Here is a 21,470-nt window from a genome sequence, read left to right as displayed (position 1 = left end):
TGCTCCAAGGTGCGGCGTGCACGTTGTCGGAGCCCGGTTTGCCCCGGGTGCGCACCTCGCCTGCACCTTGGCCGGGGTGGGCACCCTGGCTGGGTTTGCCCAGGGTGCGCTCCGAAGCGGGGTTACTGGAGCGCCCCCTCTTTTTTTGTCAGAGCGTTTGGTGGGGTTTCTCGCATTGGCTCTTCCCAGGCCCGGTTGTTGGGTGCGCTCCCACCCTGGCGCGCGCGAAGTTGGAAGTTGGGTTAATTGCCCGGGCGCGCACCTTCGCCAGGGTGGGCACCTTGGTGCGCACACCTTGGCTGGGCTGCGCACCAGGGCGGGCTCAAGATGGCACCAGCATTCCCTTTTTCTCACTATCTTTCAAAACGGAAATTTTAAAATCTCGTTTTTTTTTGCCTTTTATGGAAATTAGTGAAGGCATCGCATCAAAGGTGCGCACCTCGCTGCCCACCTTGGTGTGCTCCGAGGTGCCCACCACGGTGCGCTCCGAGGTGCCCACCACGGTGCGCAACGCCGGTGCGAACCCGGGAGCGCCCCGATGTGTGCTCCAAGGTGCGGCGTGCACGAAGCCGGACCCCGGTTTGCCCCGGGTGCGCACCTCGCGTGCACCTTGGTGCGCACACCTTGGCTGGGTTGCGCGGCCTGGTGGGCACCATGGTGCGCACCAAGGAGCGCTCCAAAGTGTGCTCCAAGGTGCGGCGTGCACGAAGTCCTAGCCCGGTTTGCCCCGGGTGCGCACCTTCGCCGCGGTGGGCACCATGGCGTGCACGAAGTCGGAGCCCGGTTTGCCCCGGGTGCGCACCTCGCGTGCACCTTCGCCGGGGTGGGCACCTCGGCTGGGTTGCGCGCCCTGGTGCGCACCAAGGAGCGCTCCGAAGTGTGCTCCAAGGTGCGGCGTGCACGAAGTCGGAGCCCGGTTTGCCCCGGGTGCGCACCTTCGCCGCGGTGGGCACCCTGGTGCGCACCATGGCGTGCACGAAGTCGGAGCCCGGTTTGCCCCGGGTGCGCACCTCGCGTGCACCTTCGGCGGGGTTGCGCGCCCTGGTGCGCACCAAGGAGCGCTCCGAAGTGTGCTCCAAGGTGCGGCGTGCACGAAGTCGGAGCCCGGTTTGCCCCGGGTGCGCACCTCGCGTGCACCTTCGGCGGGGTTGCGCGCCCTGGTGGGCACCATGGTGCGCACCAAGGAGCGCTCCGAAGTGTGCTCCAAGGTGCGGCGTGCACGAAGTCGGAGCCCGGTTTGCCCCGGGTGCGCACCTCGCGTGCACCTTCGCCGCGGTGGGCACCATGGCGTGCACGAAGTCGGAGCCCGGTTTGCCCCGGGTGCGCACCTCGCGTGCACCTTCGCCGGGGTGGGCACCTCGGCTGGGTTGCGCGCCCTGGTGCGCACCAAGGAGCGCTCCGAAGTGTGCTCCAAGGTGCGGCGTGCACGAAGTCGGAGCCCGGTTTGCCCCGGGTGCGCACCTCGCGTGCACCTTCGCCGCGGTGGGCACCATGGCGTGCACGAAGTCGGAGCCCGGTTTGCCCCGGGTGCGCACCCCGCGTGCACCTTCGCCGGGGTGGGCACCTCGGCTGGGTTGCGCGCCCTGGTGCGCACCAAGGAGCGCTCCGAAGTGTGCTCCAAGGTGCGGCGTGCACGAAGTCGGAGCCCGGTTTGCCCCGGGTGCGCACCTCGCGTGCACCTTCGCCGCGGTGGGCACCTTGGCTGGGTTGGGCACCATTGAGCGCTCCGAAGTGTGCTCCAAGGTGCGCACCATGGCCCTCCAAGGTGCGCAGCATGGCGTGCACGAAGTCGGAGCCCGGTTTGCCCCGGGTGCGCACCTCGCGTGCACCTTCGCCAGGGTGGGCACCTCGGTGCGCACACCTTCTCAATGTTTTCTTGCCTTTTCTGGAAATTGGTGAAGGCAGCGCATCAAAGGTGCGCACCTCGGTGTGCTCCGAGGTGCGAACCCGAGAGCGCTCCGAGGTGCCCACGAAGTCGAAAGTCGGGTTAATTGCATTGTTTTCCCCGGGTGCGCTCCGAGGTGCGCAACATCGGTGCGCACCAAGGAGGGCTCCGAAGTGTGCTCCAAGGTGCGCACGATTCGGAGCTCGGTTTGCCCGGGGTGCGCACACCTTGGCTGGGTTGCGCACCCTTTGTGCGCTCCAAGGTGCGCACGAAGTCGGAGCTCGGTTTGCCCCGGGTGCGCACCTTCGCCAGGGTGCGCACCTTGATGCGCACGCCTTGGCTGGGCTGCGCACCTTGGTGGGCGCCATGGTGCGCACCTTTCGTGCGCTCCAAGGTGCGCACGAAGTCGGAGCTCGGTTTGCCCCGGGTGCGCACCTTGGTGGGCGCCATGGTGCACTCCGAGGTGCCCAAGATTGGTGCGCACCAAGGAGCGCTCCGAAGTGCGCTCCAAGGTGCGCAGGTGCGCGCGAAGTCGAAAGTTGGGTTAATTGTCCGGTTTGCCTCGGGTGCGCACCTTGCGTGCACCTTCGCCAGGGTGGGCGCCTTGGTGCGCACACCTTGGCTGGGCTGCGCACCCGGGCGCGCACACCTTGGCACCCGCGTTTCCTTCATTTTAAATTTTTTTTTTTTACAATCTCTCAAGTGGGAAATTCTATAATCTCAACTTTTTTTGCCTTTTCAGGAAACTTTTGAATGGAGCGCATCATTGGTGCGCTCCGAAGTGTGCTCCAAGGTGCGCACCTCTGGTGTGCTCCAAAGCTCTCTCCAGCTGCGTGCACCTGCCCCGGCCGCGCACCCGGCCCCGCCCAGCTTCGCTCACCTGTCCCGGGCGTCTGGTGCGGAACCTTAGAGTAAGAAACATCACCGTGCACCTTGGCCAACGTGCGCGACTCGACCGAGCGCGCACTGGCCGAGGTGCACACCGATTTCACCTGGGTGCGCGCGCAGCACCTCGGGCGCACCGGGGTGCGCGCACAACGCCCGGGTTGCACCGTGGCCTGTGTGCTCGGGGCGCCTCGGGTGCGCGCTCGGTGTCGCCCCCCGCGCGCGCGGTAGTGCGGGCAGCGCACCCCGGCCCGGCCCGGCCCCGACGAGAACGCAAACGGGCAAAAGGTTTATTCAAATAGCATTGCGACGCCCGGCGAAAAACTAAGAAAGGGTGCAACACCGGGACTTCCCGGGAGGTCACCCATCCCAGTACTACTCCGGCCCAAGCGCGCTTAACTGCGGAGTTCTGATGGGATCCGGTGCACTAACGCTGGTATGATCGCACCCGTTATGAGCTTGTCGCAGTGTGTACTTAGCAAACCGCGACCCACGTGCGAATCCACCCCGGCCACCCACCCCCGTCGAGGTGCACACCCTCCCTCGCGAAGTGCGCCCCGTTCGCCAAGTGTGAGCCCTGCCCGGGTGCGCGCACCTTGCTAGGGCGTCGGGTGTGCACCCGGCCCGGCCTACGTGCGTGCACCTGGACGGGGCGTCGTGTGCGTGCAGTGTCCCGTCTGCAACGCGGTGCCCACACACCACCTCGGGCGCAACGACCTGCGCTCACATGTGGGCCGAGTGCACCTTGGTGCATGTTCGGGGCGCCTCGGGTGCACGCTCGATCTTGCCCCGGTGCACCAAGGCGCTCGGTTTGCCCCGGGTGCGCACTTGGTGCAAGGTGGGCACCCAAAATAGGGATCAAGCACCAAAACACAAGTTTCGGGATGCAAAATGGGACCCAAGGACCACAAATGCGTTCCAAGACCCATGATGGGTCCACGAGAACAAAAATGTGTTCCGAGACTTAATAAACAAATATTGGGTTTTAGGAGAAGAAACATGCTCTGATGCCCAAAACGAGAATCGACCCCGAAAAGGCCACAGGCCAAAAGTGGGATGCGAGACAAAAAAAAATGGGACCCGAGGACCAAAATTGGGTTCCCAGGTCGAAGACAGGGCAACCGGACAAGAAACGACCTCTAAGGCTCGAAATGAGTCCCGACGACTAAAACTTGACAAGAAGCACCCATCAGGCACCCAACTCGACACCCATGGGATGCCGACCCACCCGGGCTTCCACCTAGCACACCTTGGCACCCACCCACCCTCGCACCCAACCTCGCACCCAACTTAGCACCTTTGAACCCACATTGGCACTCACCCTGACCCTGGCACCTTGGAACCCACATTGGCACTCACCTTGACCCTGGCACCCACCTTTGCACTCACCTTGGGACCCACCCTGGCTCCCACCTCGGCACCCACCCAGACACCCACCTTGGTTCCTTGGCACCCACCTTGGATCCTTGGCACCCACCCCGACACCCACCTTGGCACGCAACTTGGCTACTTGCCACCCACCTTGGCTCCTTGACGCCCACCCCGACAACCACCCCGTGACCTACCCTGGCTAGGGTTGGTGCACACCCACCCTGGTGCCCACCTTGGCACCCACCCCATGACCCACCTTGGCACGCACCTTAGTACCCACCCCGTTACCCACCCTAGGACCCACCCCGTGACCCACCTTGGCCAGGGTGGGTGCCTTGGTGCGCACAACTTGCCTGGGCTGCACACCAGGGCGGGCTCAAGATGGCACCCGCGTTCCGTTTTTTTCACTATCTTTCAAAACGGAAATTTTAAAATCTCGTTTTTTTTTTTTTTTTGCCTTTTCTGGAAATTAGTGAAGGCAGCGCATCAAAGGTGCGCAATGCTGGTGCGAACCCGGGAGCGCTCCGATGTGTGCTCCAAGGTGCGGCGTGCACGAAGTCCGAGCCCGGCTTGCCCCGGGTGCGCACCTCGCGTGCACCTTCGCCGGGGTGAGCACCTTGGCTGGGTTGCGCGCCCTGGTGCGCACCAAGGAGCGCTCTGAAGTGTGCTCCAAGGTGCGGCGTGCACGAAGTCGGAGCTCGGTTTGCCCCGGGTGTGCACCTCGGGTGCGCACCTCGCGTGCACCTTCGCTGCGGTGGGCACCTTGGCTGGGTTGCGCGCCTTGGTGGGCACCATGCAGTGCACGAAGTCGGAGCCCGGTTTGCCCCGGGCGCGCACCTCCGCCAGGGTGGGCACCTTGGTGCGCACAACTTGCCTGGGCTGCGCACCAGGAAGGGCTCAAGATGGCACCCGCGTTCCGTTTTTTTCACTATCTTTCAGAACGGAAATTTTAAAATATCGTTTTTTTTTGCCTTTTCTGGAAATTAGTGAAGGCAGCGCATCAAAGGTGCGCAACGCTGGTGCGAACCTGGGAGCGCTCCGATGTGTGCTCCAAGGTGCGGCGTGCACGAAGTCGGAGCCCGGTTTGCCCCGGGTGCGCCCTGGTGGGCACCATGGTGCGCACCAAGGAGCGCTCCGAAGTGTGCTCCAAGGTGCGGCCTGCACGAAGTCGGAGCCCGGTTTGCCCCGGGTGTGCACCGCGGGTGGGCACCTTGGTGCGCATGCCTTGCCTGGGCTGCGCACCAGGGCGGGCTCAAGATGGCACCCGCGTTCCGTTTTTTTCACTATCTTTCAAAACGGAAATTTTAAAATCTCATTTTTTTTTGCCTTTTCTGGAAATTAGTGAAGGCAGCGCATCAAAGGTGCGCACCTCGCTGCCCACCACGGTGCGCAACGCCGGTGGGCACCCGGGAGTGCTTCGAAGTGTGCTCCAAGGTGCTGCGTGCACGTTGTCGGAGCCCGGTTTGCCCCGGGTGCGCACCTCGCGTGCACCTTCGTCGGGGTGGGCACCTTGGCTGGGTTTGCCCCGGCTGCGCTCCGAAGCGGGGTTATTGGAGCGCCGCCTCTTTTTTTGTCGGAGCGTTTGGTGGGGTTTCTCGCATTGGCTCTTCCCAGGCCCGGTTGCCACCCTGGCGCGCACGAAGTCGGAAGTAGGGTTAATTGCCCGGGTGCGCACCTTTGCCAGGGTGGGCACCTTACCTGGGCTGTGCACCCGGGCGGGCTCAAGATGGCACCCGCGTTCCGTTTTTTTCACTATCTTTCAAAACGGAAATTTTAAAATCTCCTCTTTTTTTTGCCTTTTCTGGAAATTAGTGAAGGCAGCGCATCAAAGGTGCGCACCTCGCTGCCCACCTTGGTGTGCTCTGAGGTGCGCACCCGGGAGCGCTACGAAGTGTGCTCCAAGGTGCGGCGTGCACGTTGTCGGAGCCCGGTTTGCCCCGGGTGCGCACCTCGCCTGCACCTTGGCCGGGGTGGGCACCCTGGCTGGGTTTGCCCAGGGTGCGCTCCGAAGCGGGGTTACTGGAGCGCCCCCTCTTTTTTTGTCAGAGCGTTTGGTGGGGTTTCTCGCATTGGCTCTTCCCAGGCCCGGTTGTTGGGTGCGCTCCCACCCTGGCGCGCGCGAAGTTGGAAGTTGGGTTAATTGCCCGGGCGCGCACCTTCGCCAGGGTGGGCACCTTGGTGCGCACACCTTGGCTGGGCTGCGCACCAGGGCGGGCTCAAGATGGCACCAGCATTCCCTTTTTCTCACTATCTTTCAAAACGGAAATTTTAAAATCTCGTTTTCTTTTGCCTTTTATGGAAATTAGTGAAGGCATCGCATCAAAGGTGCGCACCTCGCTGCCCACCTTGGTGTGCTCCGAGGTGCCCACCACGGTGCGCTCCGAGGTGCCCACCACGGTGCGCAACGCCGGTGCGAACCCGGGAGCGCCCCGATGTGTGCTCCAAGGTGCGGCGTGCACGAAGCCGGACCCCGGTTTGCCCCGGGTGCGCACCTCGCGTGCACCTTGGTGCGCACACCTTGGCTGGGTTGCGCGGCCTGGTGGGCACCATGGTGCGCACCAAGGAGCGCTCCGAAGTGTGCTCCAAGGTGCGGCGTGCACGAAGTCCTAGCCCGGTTTGCCCCGGGTGCGCACCTTCGCCGCGGTGGGCACCATGGCGTGCACGAAGTCGGAGCCCGGTTTGCCCCGGGTGCGCACCTCGCGTGCACCTTCGCCGGGGTGGGCACCTCGGCTGGGTTGCGCGCCCTGGTGCGCACCAAGGAGCGCTCCGAAGTGTGCTTCAAGGTGCGGCGTGCACGAAGTCGGAGCCCGGTTTGCCCCGGGTGCGCACCTTCGCCGCGGTGGGCACCCTGGTGCGCACCATGGCGTGCACGAAGTCGGAGCCCGGTTTGCCCCGGGTGCGCACCTCGCGTGCACCTTCGGCGGGGTTGCGCGCCCTGGTGCGCACCAAGGAGCGCTCCGAAGTGTGCTCCAAGGTGCGGCGTGCACGAAGTCGGAGCCCGGTTTGCCCCGGGTGCGCACCTCGCGTGCACCTTCGGCGGGGTTGCGCGCCCTGGTGGGCACCATGGTGCGCACCAAGGAGCGCTCCGAAGTGTGCTCCAAGGTGCGGCGTGCACGAAGTCGGAGCCCGGTTTGCCCCGGGTGCGCACCTCGCGTGCACCTTCGCCGCGGTGGGCACCATGGCGTGCACGAAGTCGGAGCCCGGTTTGCCCCGGGTGCGCACCTCGCGTGCACCTTCGCCGGGGTGGGCACCTCGGCTGGGTTGCGCGCCCTGGTGCGCACCAAGGAGCGCTCCGAAGTGTGCTCCAAGGTGCGGCGTGCACGAAGTCGGAGCCCGGTTTGCCCCGGGTGCGCACCTCGCGTGCACCTTCGCCGCGGTGGGCACCATGGCGTGCACGAAGTCGGAGCCCGGTTTGCCTCGGGTGCGCACCCCGCGTGCACCTTCGCCGGGGTGGGCACCTCGGCTGGGTTGCGCGCCCTGGTGCGCACCAAGGAGCGCTCCGAAGTGTGCTCCAAGGTGCGGCGTGCACGAAGTCGGAGCCCGGTTTGCCCCGGGTGCGCACCTCGCGTGCACCTTCGCCGCGGTGGGCACCTTGGCTGGGTTGGGCACCATTGAGCGCTCCGAAGTGTGCTCCAAGGTGCGCACCATGGCCCTCCAAGGTGCGCAGCATGGCGTGCACGAAGTCGGAGCCCGGTTTGCCCCGGGTGCGCACCTCGCGTGCACCTTCGCCAGGGTGGGCACCTCGGTGCGCACACCTTCTCAATGTTTTCTTGCCTTTTCTGGAAATTGGTGAAGGCAGCGCATCAAAGGTGCGCACCTCGGTGTGCTCCGAGGTGCGAACCCGAGAGCGCTCCGAGGTGCCCACGAAGTCGAAAGTCGGGTTAATTGCATTGTTTTCCCCGGGTGCGCTCCGAGGTGCGCAACATCGGTGCGCACCAAGGAGGGCTCCGAAGTGTGCTCCAAGGTGCGCACGATTCGGAGCTCGGTTTGCCCGGGGTGCGCACACCTTGGCTGGGTTGCGCACCCTTTGTGCGCTCCAAGGTGCGCACGAAGTCGGAGCTCGGTTTGCCCCGGGTGCGCACCTTCGCCAGGGTGCGCACCTTGATGCGCACGCCTTGGCTGGGCTGCGCACCTTGGTGGGCGCCATGGTGCGCACCTTTCGTGCGCTCCAAGGTGCGCACGAAGTCGGAGCTCGGTTTGCCCCGGGTGCGCACCTTGGTGGGCGCCATGGTGCACTCCGAGGTGCCCAAGATTGGTGCGCACCAAGGAGCGCTCCGAAGTGCGCTCCAAGGTGCGCAGGTGCGCGCGAAGTCGAAAGTTGGGTTAATTGTCCGGTTTGCCTCGGGTGCGCACCTTGCGTGCACCTTCGCCAGGGTGGGCGCCTTGGTGCGCACACCTTGGCTGGGCTGCGCACCCGGGCGCGCACACCTTGGCACCCGCGTTTCCTTCATTTTAAATTTTTTTTTTTTACAATCTCTCAAGTGGGAAATTCTATAATCTCAACTTTTTTTGCCTTTTCAGGAAACTTTTGAATGGAGCGCATCATTGGTGCGCTCCGAAGTGTGCTCCAAGGTGCGCACCTCTGGTGTGCTCCAAAGCTCTCTCCAGCTGCGTGCACCTGCCCCGGCCGCGCACCCGGCCCCGCCCAGCTTCGCTCACCTGTCCCGGGCGTCTGGTGCGGAACCTTAGAGTAAGAAACATCACCGTGCACCTTGGCCAACGTGCGCGACTCGACCGAGCGCGCACTGGCCGAGGTGCACACCGATTTCACCTGGGTGCGCGCGCAGCACCTCGGGCGCACCGGGGTGCGCGCACAACGCCCGGGTTGCACCGTGGCCTGTGTGCTCGGGGCGCCTCGGGTGCGCGCTCGGTGTCGCCCCCGCGCGCGCGGTAGTGCGGGCAGCGCACCCCGGCCCGGCCCGGCCCCGACGAGAACGCAAACGGGCAAAAGGTTTATTCAAATAGCATTGCGACGCCCGGCGAAAAACTAAGAAAGGGTGCAACACCGGGACTTCCCGGGAGGTCACCCATCCCAGTACTACTCCGGCCCAAGCGCGCTTAACTGCGGAGTTCTGATGGGATCCGGTGCACTAACGCTGGTATGATCGCACCCGTTATGAGCTTGTCGCAGTGTGTACTTAGCAAACCGCGACCCACGTGCGAATCCACCCCGGCCACCCACCCCCGTCGAGGTGCACACCCTCCCTCGCGAAGTGCGCCCCGTTCGCCAAGTGTGAGCCCTGCCCGGGTGCGCGCACCTTGCTAGGGCGTCGGGTGTGCACCCGGCCCGGCCTACGTGCGTGCACCTGGACGGGGCGTCGTGTGCGTGCAGTGTCCCGTCTGCAACGCGGTGCCCACACACCACCTCGGGCGCAACGACCTGCGCTCACATGTGGGCCGAGTGCACCTTGGTGCATGTTCGGGGCGCCTCGGGTGCACGCTCGATCTTGCCCCGGTGCACCAAGGCGCTCGGTTTGCCCCGGGTGCGCACTTGGTGCAAGGTGGGCACCCAAAATAGGGATCAAGCACCAAAACACAAGTTTCGGGATGCAAAATGGGACCCAAGGACCACAAATGCGTTCCAAGACCCATGATGGGTCCACGAGAACAAAAATGTGTTCCGAGACTTAATAAACAAATATTGGGTTTTAGGAGAAGAAACATGCTCTGATGCCCAAAACGAGAATCGACCCCGAAAAGGCCACAGGCCAAAAGTGGGATGCGAGACAAAAAAAAATGGGACCCGAGGACCAAAATTGGGTTCCCAGGTCGAAGACAGGGCAACCGGACAAGAAACGACCTCTAAGGCTCGAAATGAGTCCCGACGACTAAAACTTGACAAGAAGCACCCATCAGGCACCCAACTCGACACCCATGGGATGCCGACCCACCCGGGCTTCCACCTAGCACACCTTGGCACCCACCCACCCTCGCACCCAACCTCGCACCCAACTTAGCACCTTTGAACCCACATTGGCACTCACCCTGACCCTGGCACCTTGGAACCCACATTGGCACTCACCTTGACCCTGGCACCCACCTTTGCACTCACCTTGGGACCCACCCTGGCTCCCACCTCGGCACCCACCCAGACACCCACCTTGGTTCCTTGGCACCCACCTTGGATCCTTGGCACCCACCCCGACACCCACCTTGGCACGCAACTTGGCTACTTGCCACCCACCTTGGCTCCTTGACGCCCACCCCGACAACCACCCCGTGACCTACCCTGGCTAGGGTTGGTGCACACCCACCCTGGTGCCCACCTTGGCACCCACCCCATGACCCACCTTGGCACGCACCTTAGTACCCACCCCGTTACCCACCCTAGGACCCACCCCGTGACCCACCTTGGCCAGGGTGGGTGCCTTGGTGCGCACAACTTGCCTGGGCTGCACACCAGGGCGGGCTCAAGATGGCACCCGCGTTCCGTTTTTTTCACTATCTTTCAAAACGGAAATTTTAAAATCTCGTTTTTTTTTTTTTTTTGCCTTTTCTGGAAATTAGTGAAGGCAGCGCATCAAAGGTGCGCAATGCTGGTGCGAACCCGGGAGCGCTCCGATGTGTGCTCCAAGGTGCGGCGTGCACGAAGTCCGAGCCCGGCTTGCCCCGGGTGCGCACCTCGCGTGCACCTTCGCCGGGGTGAGCACCTTGGCTGGGTTGCGCGCCCTGGTGCGCACCAAGGAGCGCTCTGAAGTGTGCTCCAAGGTGCGGCGTGCACGAAGTCGGAGCTCGGTTTGCCCCGGGTGTGCACCTCGGGTGCGCACCTCGCGTGCACCTTCGCTGCGGTGGGCACCTTGGCTGGGTTGCGCGCCTTGGTGGGCACCATGCAGTGCACGAAGTCGGAGCCCGGTTTGCCCCGGGCGCGCACCTCCGCCAGGGTGGGCACCTTGGTGCGCACAACTTGCCTGGGCTGCGCACCAGGAAGGGCTCAAGATGGCACCCGCGTTCCATTTTTTTCACTATCTTTCAGAACGGAAATTTTAAAATATCGTTTTTTTTTGCCTTTTCTGGAAATTAGTGAAGGCAGCGCATCAAAGGTGCGCAACGCTGGTGCAAACCTGGGAGCGCTCCGATGTGTGCTCCAAGGTGCGGCGTGCACGAAGTCGGAGCCCGGTTTGCCCCGGGTGCGCCCTGGTGGGCACCATGGTGCGCACCAAGGAGCGCTCCGAAGTGTGCTCCAAGGTGCGGCCTGCACGAAGTCGGAGCCCGGTTTGCCCCGGGCGTGCACCGCGGGTGGGCACCTTGGTGCGCATGCCTTGCCTGGGCTGCGCACCAGGGCGGGCTCAAGATGGCACCCGCGTTCCGTTTTTTTCACTATCTTTCAAAACGGAAATTTTAAAATCTCATTTTTTTTTGCCTTTTCTGGAAATTAGTGAAGGCAGCGCATCAAAGGTGCGCACCTCGCTGCCCACCACGGTGCGCAACGCCGGTGGGCACCCGGGAGTGCTTCGAAGTGTGCTCCAAGGTGCTGCGTGCACGTTGTCGGAGCCCGGTTTGCCCCGGGTGCGCACCTCGCGTGCACCTTCGTCGGGGTGGGCACCTTGGCTGGGTTTGCCCCGGCTGCGCTCCGAAGCGGGGTTATTGGAGCGCCGCCTCTTTTTTTGTCGGAGCGTTTGGTGGGGTTTCTCGCATTGGCTCTTCCCAGGCCCGGTTGCCACCCTGGCGCGCACGAAGTCGGAAGTAGGGTTAATTGCCCGGGTGCGCACCTTTGCCAGGGTGGGCACCTTACCTGGGCTGTGCACCAGGGCGGGCTCAAGATGGCACCCGCGTTCCGTTTTTTTCACTATCTTTCAAAACGGAAATTTTAAAATCTCCTCTTTTTTTTGCCTTTTCTGGAAATTAGTGAAGGCAGCGCATCAAAGGTGCGCACCTCGCTGCCCACCTTGGTGTGCTCTGAGGTGCGCACCCGGGAGCGCTACGAAGTGTGCTCCAAGGTGCGGCGTGCACGTTGTCGGAGCCCGGTTTGCCCCGGGTGCGCACCTCGCCTGCACCTTGGCCGGGGTGGGCACCCTGGCTGGGTTTGCCCAGGGTGCGCTCCGAAGCGGGGTTACTGGAGCGCCCCCTCTTTTTTTGTCAGAGCGTTTGGTGGGGTTTCTCGCATTGGCTCTTCCCAGGCCCGGTTGTTGGGTGCGCTCCCACCCTGGCGCGCGCGAAGTTGGAAGTTGGGTTAATTGCCCGGGCGCGCACCTTCGCCAGGGTGGGCACCTTGGTGCGCACACCTTGGCTGGGCTGCGCACCAGGGCGGGCTCAAGATGGCACCAGCATTCCCTTTTTCTCACTATCTTTCAAAACGGAAATTTTAAAATCTTGTTTTCTTTTGCCTTTTATGGAAATTAGTGAAGGCATCGCATCAAAGGTGCGCACCTCGCTGCCCACCTTGGTGTGCTCCGAGGTGCCCACCACGGTGCGCTCCGAGGTGCCCACCACGGTGCGCAACGCCGGTGCGAACCCGGGAGCGCCCCGATGTGTGCTCCAAGGTGCGGCGTGCACGAAGCCGGACCCCGGTTTGCCCCGGGTGCGCACCTCGCGTGCACCTTGGTGCGCACACCTTGGCTGGGTTGCGCGGCCTGGTGGGCACCATGGTGCGCACCAAGGAGCGCTCCGAAGTGTGCTCCAAGGTGCGGCGTGCACGAAGTCCTAGCCCGGTTTGCCCCGGGTGCGCACCTTCGCCGCGGTGGGCACCATGGCGTGCACGAAGTCGGAGCCCGGTTTGCCCCGGGTGCGCACCTCGCGTGCACCTTCGCCGGGGTGGGCACCTCGGCTGGGTTGCGCGCCCTGGTGCGCACCAAGGAGCGCTCCGAAGTGTGCTCCAAGGTGCGGCGTGCACGAAGTCGGAGCCCGGTTTGCCCCGGGTGCGCACCTTCGCCGCGGTGGGCACCCTGGTGCGCACCATGGCGTGCACGAAGTCAGAGCCCGGTTTGCCCCGGGTGCGCACCTCGCGTGCACCTTCGGCGGGGTTGCGCGCCCTGGTGCGCACCAAGGAGCGCTCCGAAGTGTGCTCCAAGGTGCGGCGTGCACGAAGTCGGAGCCCGGTTTGCCCCGGGTGCGCACCTCGCGTGCACCTTCGGCGGGGTTGCGCGCCCTGGTGGGCACCATGGTGCGCACCAAGGAGCGCTCCGAAGTGTGCTCCAAGGTGCGGCGTGCACGAAGTCGGAGCCCGGTTTGCCCCGGGTGCGCACCTCGCGTGCACCTTCGCCGCGGTGGGCACCATGGCGTGCACGAAGTCGGAGCCCGGTTTGCCCCGGGTGCGCACCTCGCGTGCACCTTCGCCGCGGTGGGCACCATGGCGTGCACGAAGTCGGAGCCCGGTTTGCCCCGGGTGCGCACCTCGCGTGCACCTTCGCTGGGGTGGGCACCTCGGCTGGGTTGCGCGCCCTGGTGCGCACCAAGGAGCGCTCCGAAGTGTGCTCCAAGGTGCGGCGTGCACGAAGTCGGAGCCCGGTTTGCCCCGGGTGCGCACCTCGCGTGCACCTTCGCCGCGGTGGGCACCATGGCGTGCACGAAGTCGGAGCCCGGTTTGCCCCGGGTGCGCACCCCGCGTGCACCTTCGCCGGGGTGGGCACCTCGGCTGGGTTGCGCGCCCTGGTGCGCACCAAGGAGCGCTCCGAAGTGTGCTCCAAGGTGCGGCGTGCACGAAGTCGGAGCCCGGTTTCCCCGGGTGCGCACCTCGCGTGCACCTTCGCCGCGGTGGGCACCTTGGCTGGGTTGGGCACCATTGAGCGCTCCGAAGTGTGCTCCAAGGTGCGCACCATGGCCCTCCAAGGTGCGCAGCATGGCGTGCACGAAGTCGGAGCCCGGTTTGCCCCGGGTGCGCACCTCGCGTGCACCTTCGCCAGGGTGGGCACCTCGGTGCGCACACCTTCTCAATGTTTTCTTGCCTTTTCTGGAAATTGGTGAAGGCAGCGCATCAAAGGTGCGCACCTCGGTGTGCTCCGAGGTGCGAACCCGAGAGCGCTCCGAGGTGCCCACGAAGTCGAAAGTCGGGTTAATTGCATTGTTTTCCCCGGGTGCGCTCCGAGGTGCGCAACATCGGTGCGCACCAAGGAGGGCTCCGAAGTGTGCTCCAAGGTGCGCACGATTCGGAGCTCGGTTTGCCCGGGGTGCGCACACCTTGGCTGGGTTGCGCACCCTTTGTGCGCTCCAAGGTGCGCACGAAGTCGGAGCTCGGTTTGCCCCGGGTGCGCACCTTCGCCAGGGTGCGCACCTTGATGCGCACGCCTTGGCTGGGCTGCGCACCTTGGTGGGCGCCATGGTGCGCACCTTTCGTGCGCTCCAAGGTGCGCACGAAGTCGGAGCTCGGTTTGCCCCGGGTGCGCACCTTGGTGGGCGCCATGGTGCACTCCGAGGTGCCCAAGATTGGTGCGCACCAAGGAGCGCTCCGAAGTGCGCTCCAAGGTGCGCAGGTGCGCGCGAAGTCGAAAGTTGGGTTAATTGTCCGGTTTGCCTCGGGTGCGCACCTTGCGTGCACCTTCGCCAGGGTGGGCGCCTTGGTGCGCACACCTTGGCTGGGCTGCGCACCCGGGCGCGCACACCTTGGCACCCGCGTTTCCTTCATTTTAAATTTTTTTTTTTTACAATCTCTCAAGTGGGAAATTCTATAATCTCAACTTTTTTTGCCTTTTCAGGAAACTTTTGAATGGAGCGCATCATTGGTGCGCTCCGAAGTGTGCTCCAAGGTGCGCACCTCTGGTGTGCTCCAAAGCTCTCTCCAGCTGCGTGCACCTGCCCCGGCCGCGCACCCGGCCCCGCCCAGCTTCGCTCACCTGTCCCGGGCGTCTGGTGCGGAACCTTAGAGTAAGAAACATCACCGTGCACCTTGGCCAACGTGCGCGACTCGACCGAGCGCGCACTGGCCGAGGTGCACACCGATTTCACCTGGGTGCGCGCGCAGCACCTCGGGCGCACCGGGGTGCGCGCACAACGCCCGGGTTGCACCGTGGCCTGTGTGCTCGGGGCGCCTCGGGTGCGCGCTCGGTGTCGCCCCCGCGCGCGCGGTAGTGCGGGCAGCGCACCCCGGCCCGGCCCGGCCCCGACGAGAACGCAAACGGGCAAAAGGTTTATTCAAATAGCATTGCGACGCCCGGCGAAAAACTAAAAAAGGGTGCAACACCGGGACTTCCCGGGAGGTCACCCATCCCAGTACTACTCCGGCCCAAGCGCGCTTAACTGCGGAGTTCTGATGGGATCCGGTGCACTAACGCTGGTATGATCGCACCCGTTATGAGCTTGTCGCAGTGTGTACTTAGCAAACCGCGACCCACGTGCGAATCCACCCCGGCCACCCACCCCCGTCGAGGTGCACACCCTCCCTCGCGAAGTGCGCCCCGTTCGCCAAGTGTGAGCCCTGCCCGGGTGCGCGCACCTTGCTAGGGCGTCGGGTGTGCACCCGGCCCGGCCTACGTGCGTGCACCTGGACGGGGCGTCGTGTGCGTGCAGTGTCCCGTCTGCAACGCGGTGCCCACACACCACCTCGGGCGCAACGACCTGCGCTCACATGTGGGCCGAGTGCACCTTGGTGCATGTTCGGGGCGCCTCGGGTGCACGCTCGATCTTGCCCCGGTGCACCAAGGCGCTCGGTTTGCCCCGGGTGCGCACTTGGTGCAAGGTGGGCACCCAAAATAGGGATCAAGCACCAAAACACAAGTTTCGGGATGCAAAATGGGACCCAAGGACCACAAATGCGTTCCAAGACCCATGATGGGTCCACGAGAACAAAAATGTGTTCCGAGACTTAATAAACAAATATTGGGTTTTAGGAGAAGAAACATGCTCTGATGCCCAAAACGAGAATCGACCCCGAAAAGGCCACAGGCCAAAAGTGGGATGCGAGACAAAAAAAAATGGGACCCGAGGACCAAAATTGGGTTCCCAGGTCGAAGACAGGGCAACCGGACAAGAAACGACCTCTAAGGCTCGAAATGAGTCCCGACGACTAAAACTTGACAAGAAGCACCCATCAGGCACCCAACTCGACACCCATGGGATGCCGACCCACCCGGGCTTCCACCTAGCACACCTTGGCACCCACCCACCCTCGCACCCAACCTCGCACCCAACTTAGCACCTTTGAACCCACATTGGCACTCACCCTGACCCTGGCACCTTGGAACCCACATTGGCACTCACCTTGACCCTGGCACCCACCTTTGCACTCACCTTGGGACCCACCCTGGCTCCCACCTCGGCACCCACCCAGACACCCACCTTGGTTCCTTGGCACCCACCTTGGATCCTTGGCACCCACCCCGACACCCACCTTGGCACGCAACTTGGCTACTTGCCACCCACCTTGGCTCCTTGACGCCCACCCCGACAACCACCCCGTGACCTACCCTGGCTAGGGTTGGTGCACACCCACCCTGGTGCCCACCTTGGCACCCACCCCATGACCCACCTTGGCACGCACCTTAGTACCCACCCCGTTACCCACCCTAGGACCCACCCCGTGACCCACCTTGGCCAGGGTGGGTGCCTTGGTGCGCACAACTTGCCTGGGCTGCACACCAGGGCGGGCTCAAGATGGCACCCGCGTTCCGTTTTTTTCACTATCTTTCAAAACGGAAATTTTAAAATCTCGTTTTTTTTTTTTTTTTGCCTTTTCTGGAAATTAGTGAAGGCAGCGCATCAAAGGTGCGCAATGCTGGTGCGAACCCGGGAGCGCTCCGATGTGTGCTCCAAGGTGCGGCGTGCACGAAGTCCGAGCCCGGCTTGCCCCGGGTGCGCACCTCGCGTGCACCTTCGCCGGGGTGAGCACCTTGGCTGGGTTGCGCGCCCTGGTGCGCACCAAGGAGCGCTCTGAAGTGTGCTCCAAGGTGCGGCGTGCACGAAGTCGGAGCTCGGTTTGCCCCGGGTGTGCACCTCGGGTGCGCACCTCGCGTGCACCTTCGCTGCGGTGGGCACCTTGGCTGGGTTGCGCGCCTTGGTGGGCACCATGCAGTGCACGAAGTCGGAGCCCGGTTTGCCCCGGGCGCGCACCTCCGCCAGGGTGGGCACCTTGGTGCGCACAACTTGCCTGGGCTGCGCACCAGGAAGGGCTCAAGATGGCACCCGCGTTCCGTTTTTTTCACTATCTTTCAGAACGGAAATTTTAAAATATCGTTTTTTTTTGCCTTTTCTGGAAATTAGTGAAGGCAGCGCATCAAAGGTGCGCAACGCTGGTGCGAACCTGGGAGCGCTCCGATGTGTGCTCCAAGGTGCGGCGTGCACGAAGTCGGAGCCCGGTTTGCCCCGGGTGCGCCCTGGTGGGCACCATGGTGCGCACCAAGGAGCGCTCCGAAGTGTGCTCCAAGGTGCGGCCTGCACGAAGTCGGAGCCCGGTTTGCCCCGGGTGTGCACCGCGGGTGGGCACCTTGGTGCGCATGCCTTGCCTGGGCTGCGCACCAGGGCGGGCTCAAGATGGCACCCGCGTTCCGTTTTTTTCACTATCTTTCAAAACGGAAATTTTAAAATCTCATTTTTTTTTGCCTTTTCTGGAAATTAGTGAAGGCAGCGCATCAAAGGTGCGCACCTCGCTGCCCACCACGGTGCGCAACGCCGGTGGGCACCCGGGAGTGCTTCGAAGTGTGCTCCAAGGTGCTGCGTGCACGTTGTCGGAGCCCGGTTTGCCCCGGGTGCGCACCTCGCGTGCACCTTCGTCGGGGTGGGCACCTTGGCTGGGTTTGCCCCGGCTGCGCTCCGAAGCGGGGTTATTGGAGCGCCGCCTCTTTTTTTGTCGGAGCGTTTGGTGGGGTTTCTCGCATTGGCTCTTCCCAGGCCCGGTTGCCACCCTGGCGCGCACGAAGTCGGAAGTAGGGTTAATTGCCCGGGTGCGCACCTTTGCCAGGGTGGGCACCTTACCTGGGCTGTGCACCAGGGCGGGCTCAAGATGGCACCCGCGTTCCGTTTTTTTCACTATCTTTCAAAACGGAAATTTTAAAATCTCCTCTTTTTTTTGCCTTTTCTGGAAATTAGTGAAGGCAGCGCATCAAAGGTGCGCACCTCGCTGCCCACCTTGGTGTGCTCTGAGGTGCGCACCCGGGAGCGCTACGAAGTGTGCTCCAAGGTGCGGCGTGCACGTTGTCGGAGCCCGGTTTGCCCCGGGTGCGCACCTCGCCTGCACCTTGGCCGGGGTGGGCACCCTGGCTGGGTTTGCCCAGGGTGCGCTCCGAAGCGGGGTTACTGGAGCGCCCCCTCTTTTTTTGTCAGAGCGTTTGGTGGGGTTTCTCGCATTGGCTCTTCCCAGGCCCGGTTGTTGGGTGCGCTCCCACCCTGGCGCGCGCGAAGTTGGAAGTTGGGTTAATTGCCCGGGCGCGCACCTTCGCCAGGGTGGGCACCTTGGTGCGCACACCTTGGCTGGGCTGCGCACCAGGGCGGGCTCAAGATGGCACCAGCATTCCCTTTTTCTCACTATCTTTCAAAACGGAAATTTTAAAATCTCGTTTTCTTTTGCCTTTTATGGAAATTAGTGAAGGCATCGCATCAAAGGTGCGCACCTCGCTGCCCACCTTGGTGTGCTCCGAGGTGCCCACCACGGTGCGCTCCGAGGTGCCCACCACGGTGCGCAACGCCGGTGCGAACCCGGGAGCGCCCCGATGTGTGCTCCAAGGTGCGGCGTGCACGAAGCCGGACCCCGGTTTGCCCCGGGTGCGCACCTCGCGTGCACCTTGGTGCGCACACCTTGGCTGGGTTGCGCGGCCTGGTGGGCACCATGGTGCGCACCAAGGAGCGCTCCGAAGTGTGCTCCAAGGTGCGGCGTGCACGAAGTCCTAGCCCGGTTTGCCCCGGGTGCGCACCTTCGCCGCGGTGGGCACCATGGCGTGCACGAAGTCGGAGCCCGGTTTGCCCCGGGTGCGCACCTCGCGTGCACCTTCGCCGGGGTGGGCACCTCGGCTGGGTTGCGCGCCCTGGTGCGCACCAAGGAGCGCTCCGAAGTGTGCTCCAAGGTGCGGCGTGCACGAAGTCGGAGCCCGGTTTGCCCCGGGTGCGCACCTTCGCCGCGGTGGGCACCCTGGTGCGCACCATGGCGTGCACGAAGTCGGAGCCCGGTTTGCCCCGGGTGCGCACCTCGCGTGCACCTTCGGCGGGGTTGCGCGCCCTGGTGCGCACCAAGGAGCGCTCCGAAGTGTGCTCCAAGGTGCGGCGTGCACGAAGTCGGAGCCCGGTTTGCCCCGGGTGCGCACCTCGCGTGCACCTTCGGCGGGGTTGCGCGCCCTGGTGGGCACCATGGTGCGCACCAAGGAGCGCTCCGAAGTGTGCTCCAAGGTGCGGCGTGCACGAAGTCGGAGCCCGGTTTGCCCCGGGTGCGCACCTCGCGTGCACCTTCGCCGCGGTGGGCACCATGGCGTGCACGAAGTCGGAGCCCGGTTTGCCCCGGGTGCGCACCTCGCGTGCACCTTCGCCGCGGTGGGCACCATGGCGTGCACGAAGTCGGAGCCCGGTTTGCCCCGGGTGCGCACCTCGCGTGCACCTTCGCTGGGGTGGGCACCTCGGCTGGGTTGCGCGCCCTGGTGCGCACCAAGGAGCGCTCCGAAGTGTGCTCCAAGGTGCGGCGTGCACGAAGTCGGAGCCCGGTTTGCCCCGGGTGCGCACCTCGCGTGCACCTTCGCCGCGGTGGGCACCATGGCGTGCACGAAGTCGGAGCCCGGTTTGCCCCGGGTGCGCACCCCGCGTGCACCTTCGCCGGGGTGGGCACCTCGGCTGGGTTGCGCGCCCTGGTGCGCACCAAGGAGCGCTCCGAAGTGTGCTCCAAGGTGCGGCGTGCACGAAGTCGGAGCCCGGTTTACCCCGGGTGCGCACCTCGCGTGCACCTTCGCCGCGGTGGGCACCTTGGCTGGGTTGGGCACCATTGAGCGCTCCGAAGTGTGCTCCAAGGTGCGCACCATGGCCCTCCAAGGTGCGCAGCATGGCGTGCACGAAGTCGGAGCCCGGTTTGCCCCGGGTGCGCACCTCGCGTGCACCTTCGCCAGGGTGGGCACCTCGGTGCGCACACCTTCTCAATGTTTTCTTGCCTTTTCTGGAAATTGGTGAAGGCAGCGCATCAAAGGTGCGCACCTCGGTGTGCTCCGAGGTGCGAACCCGAGAGCGCTCCGAGGTGCCCACGAAGTCGAAAGTCGGGTTAATTGCATTGTTTTCCCCGGGTGCGCTCCGAGGTGCGCAACATCGGTGCGCACCAAGGAGGGCTCCGAAGTGTGCTCCAAGGTGCGCACGATTCGGAGCTCGGTTTGCCCGGGGTGCGCACACCTTGGCTGGGTTGCGCACCCTTTGTGCGCTCCAAGGTGCGCACGAAGTCGGAGCTCGGTTTGCCCCGGGTGCGCACCTTCGCCAGGGTGCGCACCTTGATGCGCACGCCTTGGCTGGGCTGCGCACCTTGGTGGGCGCCATGGTGCGCACCTTTCGTGCGCTCCAAGGTGCGCACGAAGTCGGAGCTCGGTTTGCCCCGGGTGCGCACCTTGGTGGGCGCCATGGTGCACTCCGAGGTGCCCAAGATTGGTGCGCACCAAGGAGCGCTCCGAAGTGCGCTCCAAGGTGCGCAGGTGCGCGCGAAGTCGAAAGTTGGGTTAATTGTCCGGTTTGCCTCGGGTGCGCACCTTGCGTGCACCTTCGCCAGGGTGGGCGCCTTGGTGCGCACACCTTGGCTGGGCTGCGCACCCGGGCGCGCACACCTTGGCACCCGCGTTTCCTTCATTTTAAATTTTTTTTTTTTACAATCTCTCAAGTGGGAAATTCTATAATCTCAACTTTTTTTGCCTTTTCAGGAAACTTTTGAATGGAGCGCATCATTGGTGCGCTCCGAAGTGTGCTCCAAGGTGCGCACCTCTGGTGTGCTCCAAAGCTCTCTCCAGCTGCGTGCACCTGCCCCGGCCGCGCACCCGGCCCCGCCCAGCTTCGCTCACCTGTCCCGGGCGTCTGGTGCGGAACCTTAGAGTAAGAAACATCACCGTGCACCTTGGCCAACGTGCGCGACTCGACCGAGCGCGCACTGGCCGAGGTGCACACCGATTTCACCTGGGTGCGCGCGCAGCACCTCGGGCGCACCGGGGTGCGCGCACAACGCCCGGGTTGCACCGTGGCCTGTGTGCTCGGGGCGCCTCGGGTGCGCGCTCGGTGTCGCCCCCCGCGCGCGCGGTAGTGCGGGCAGCGCACCCCGGCCCGGCCCGGCCCCGACGAGAACGCAAACGGGCAAAAGGTTTATTCAAATAGCATTGCGACGCCCGGCGAAAAACTAAAAAAGGGTGCAACACCGGGACTTCCCGGGAGGTCACCCATCCCAGTACTACTCCGGCCCAAGCGCGCTTAACTGCGGAGTTCTGATGGGATCCGGTGCACTAACGCTGGTATGATCGCACCC

At 64.1% G+C, this 21,470-nt stretch overlaps 4 non-coding genes across 4 annotated transcripts; all 4 read right to left on the bottom strand.

Moving 5' to 3' along the window:
- Positions 1 to 3,101: 3,101 nt before the first annotated feature.
- On the bottom strand, positions 3,102 to 3,220 carry LOC131861755 (5S ribosomal RNA). The gene has a single exon (XR_009360786.1). It is a non-coding gene; the product is annotated as a 5S ribosomal RNA (ribosomal RNA).
- A 5,915-nt stretch (positions 3,221 to 9,135) lies between these two features.
- Positions 9,136 to 9,254, bottom strand: LOC131861754 (5S ribosomal RNA). The gene has a single exon (XR_009360785.1). It is a non-coding gene; the product is annotated as a 5S ribosomal RNA (ribosomal RNA).
- A 5,988-nt stretch (positions 9,255 to 15,242) lies between these two features.
- Positions 15,243 to 15,361, bottom strand: LOC131861752 (5S ribosomal RNA). The gene has a single exon (XR_009360783.1). It is a non-coding gene; the product is annotated as a 5S ribosomal RNA (ribosomal RNA).
- A 5,990-nt stretch (positions 15,362 to 21,351) lies between these two features.
- LOC131861751 (5S ribosomal RNA) lies at positions 21,352 to 21,470 on the bottom strand. The gene has a single exon (XR_009360782.1). It is a non-coding gene; the product is annotated as a 5S ribosomal RNA (ribosomal RNA).

The sequence above is a fragment of the Cryptomeria japonica genome, unplaced genomic scaffold (assembly GCF_030272615.1).
Source record: "Cryptomeria japonica unplaced genomic scaffold, Sugi_1.0 HiC_scaffold_32, whole genome shotgun sequence".
Taxonomy (NCBI): Eukaryota; Viridiplantae; Streptophyta; class Pinopsida; order Cupressales; family Cupressaceae; genus Cryptomeria; species Cryptomeria japonica.
The sequence above is the reverse complement of the archived record's forward strand: the minus strand, read 5'-3'. Positions and strand labels throughout refer to the sequence as shown.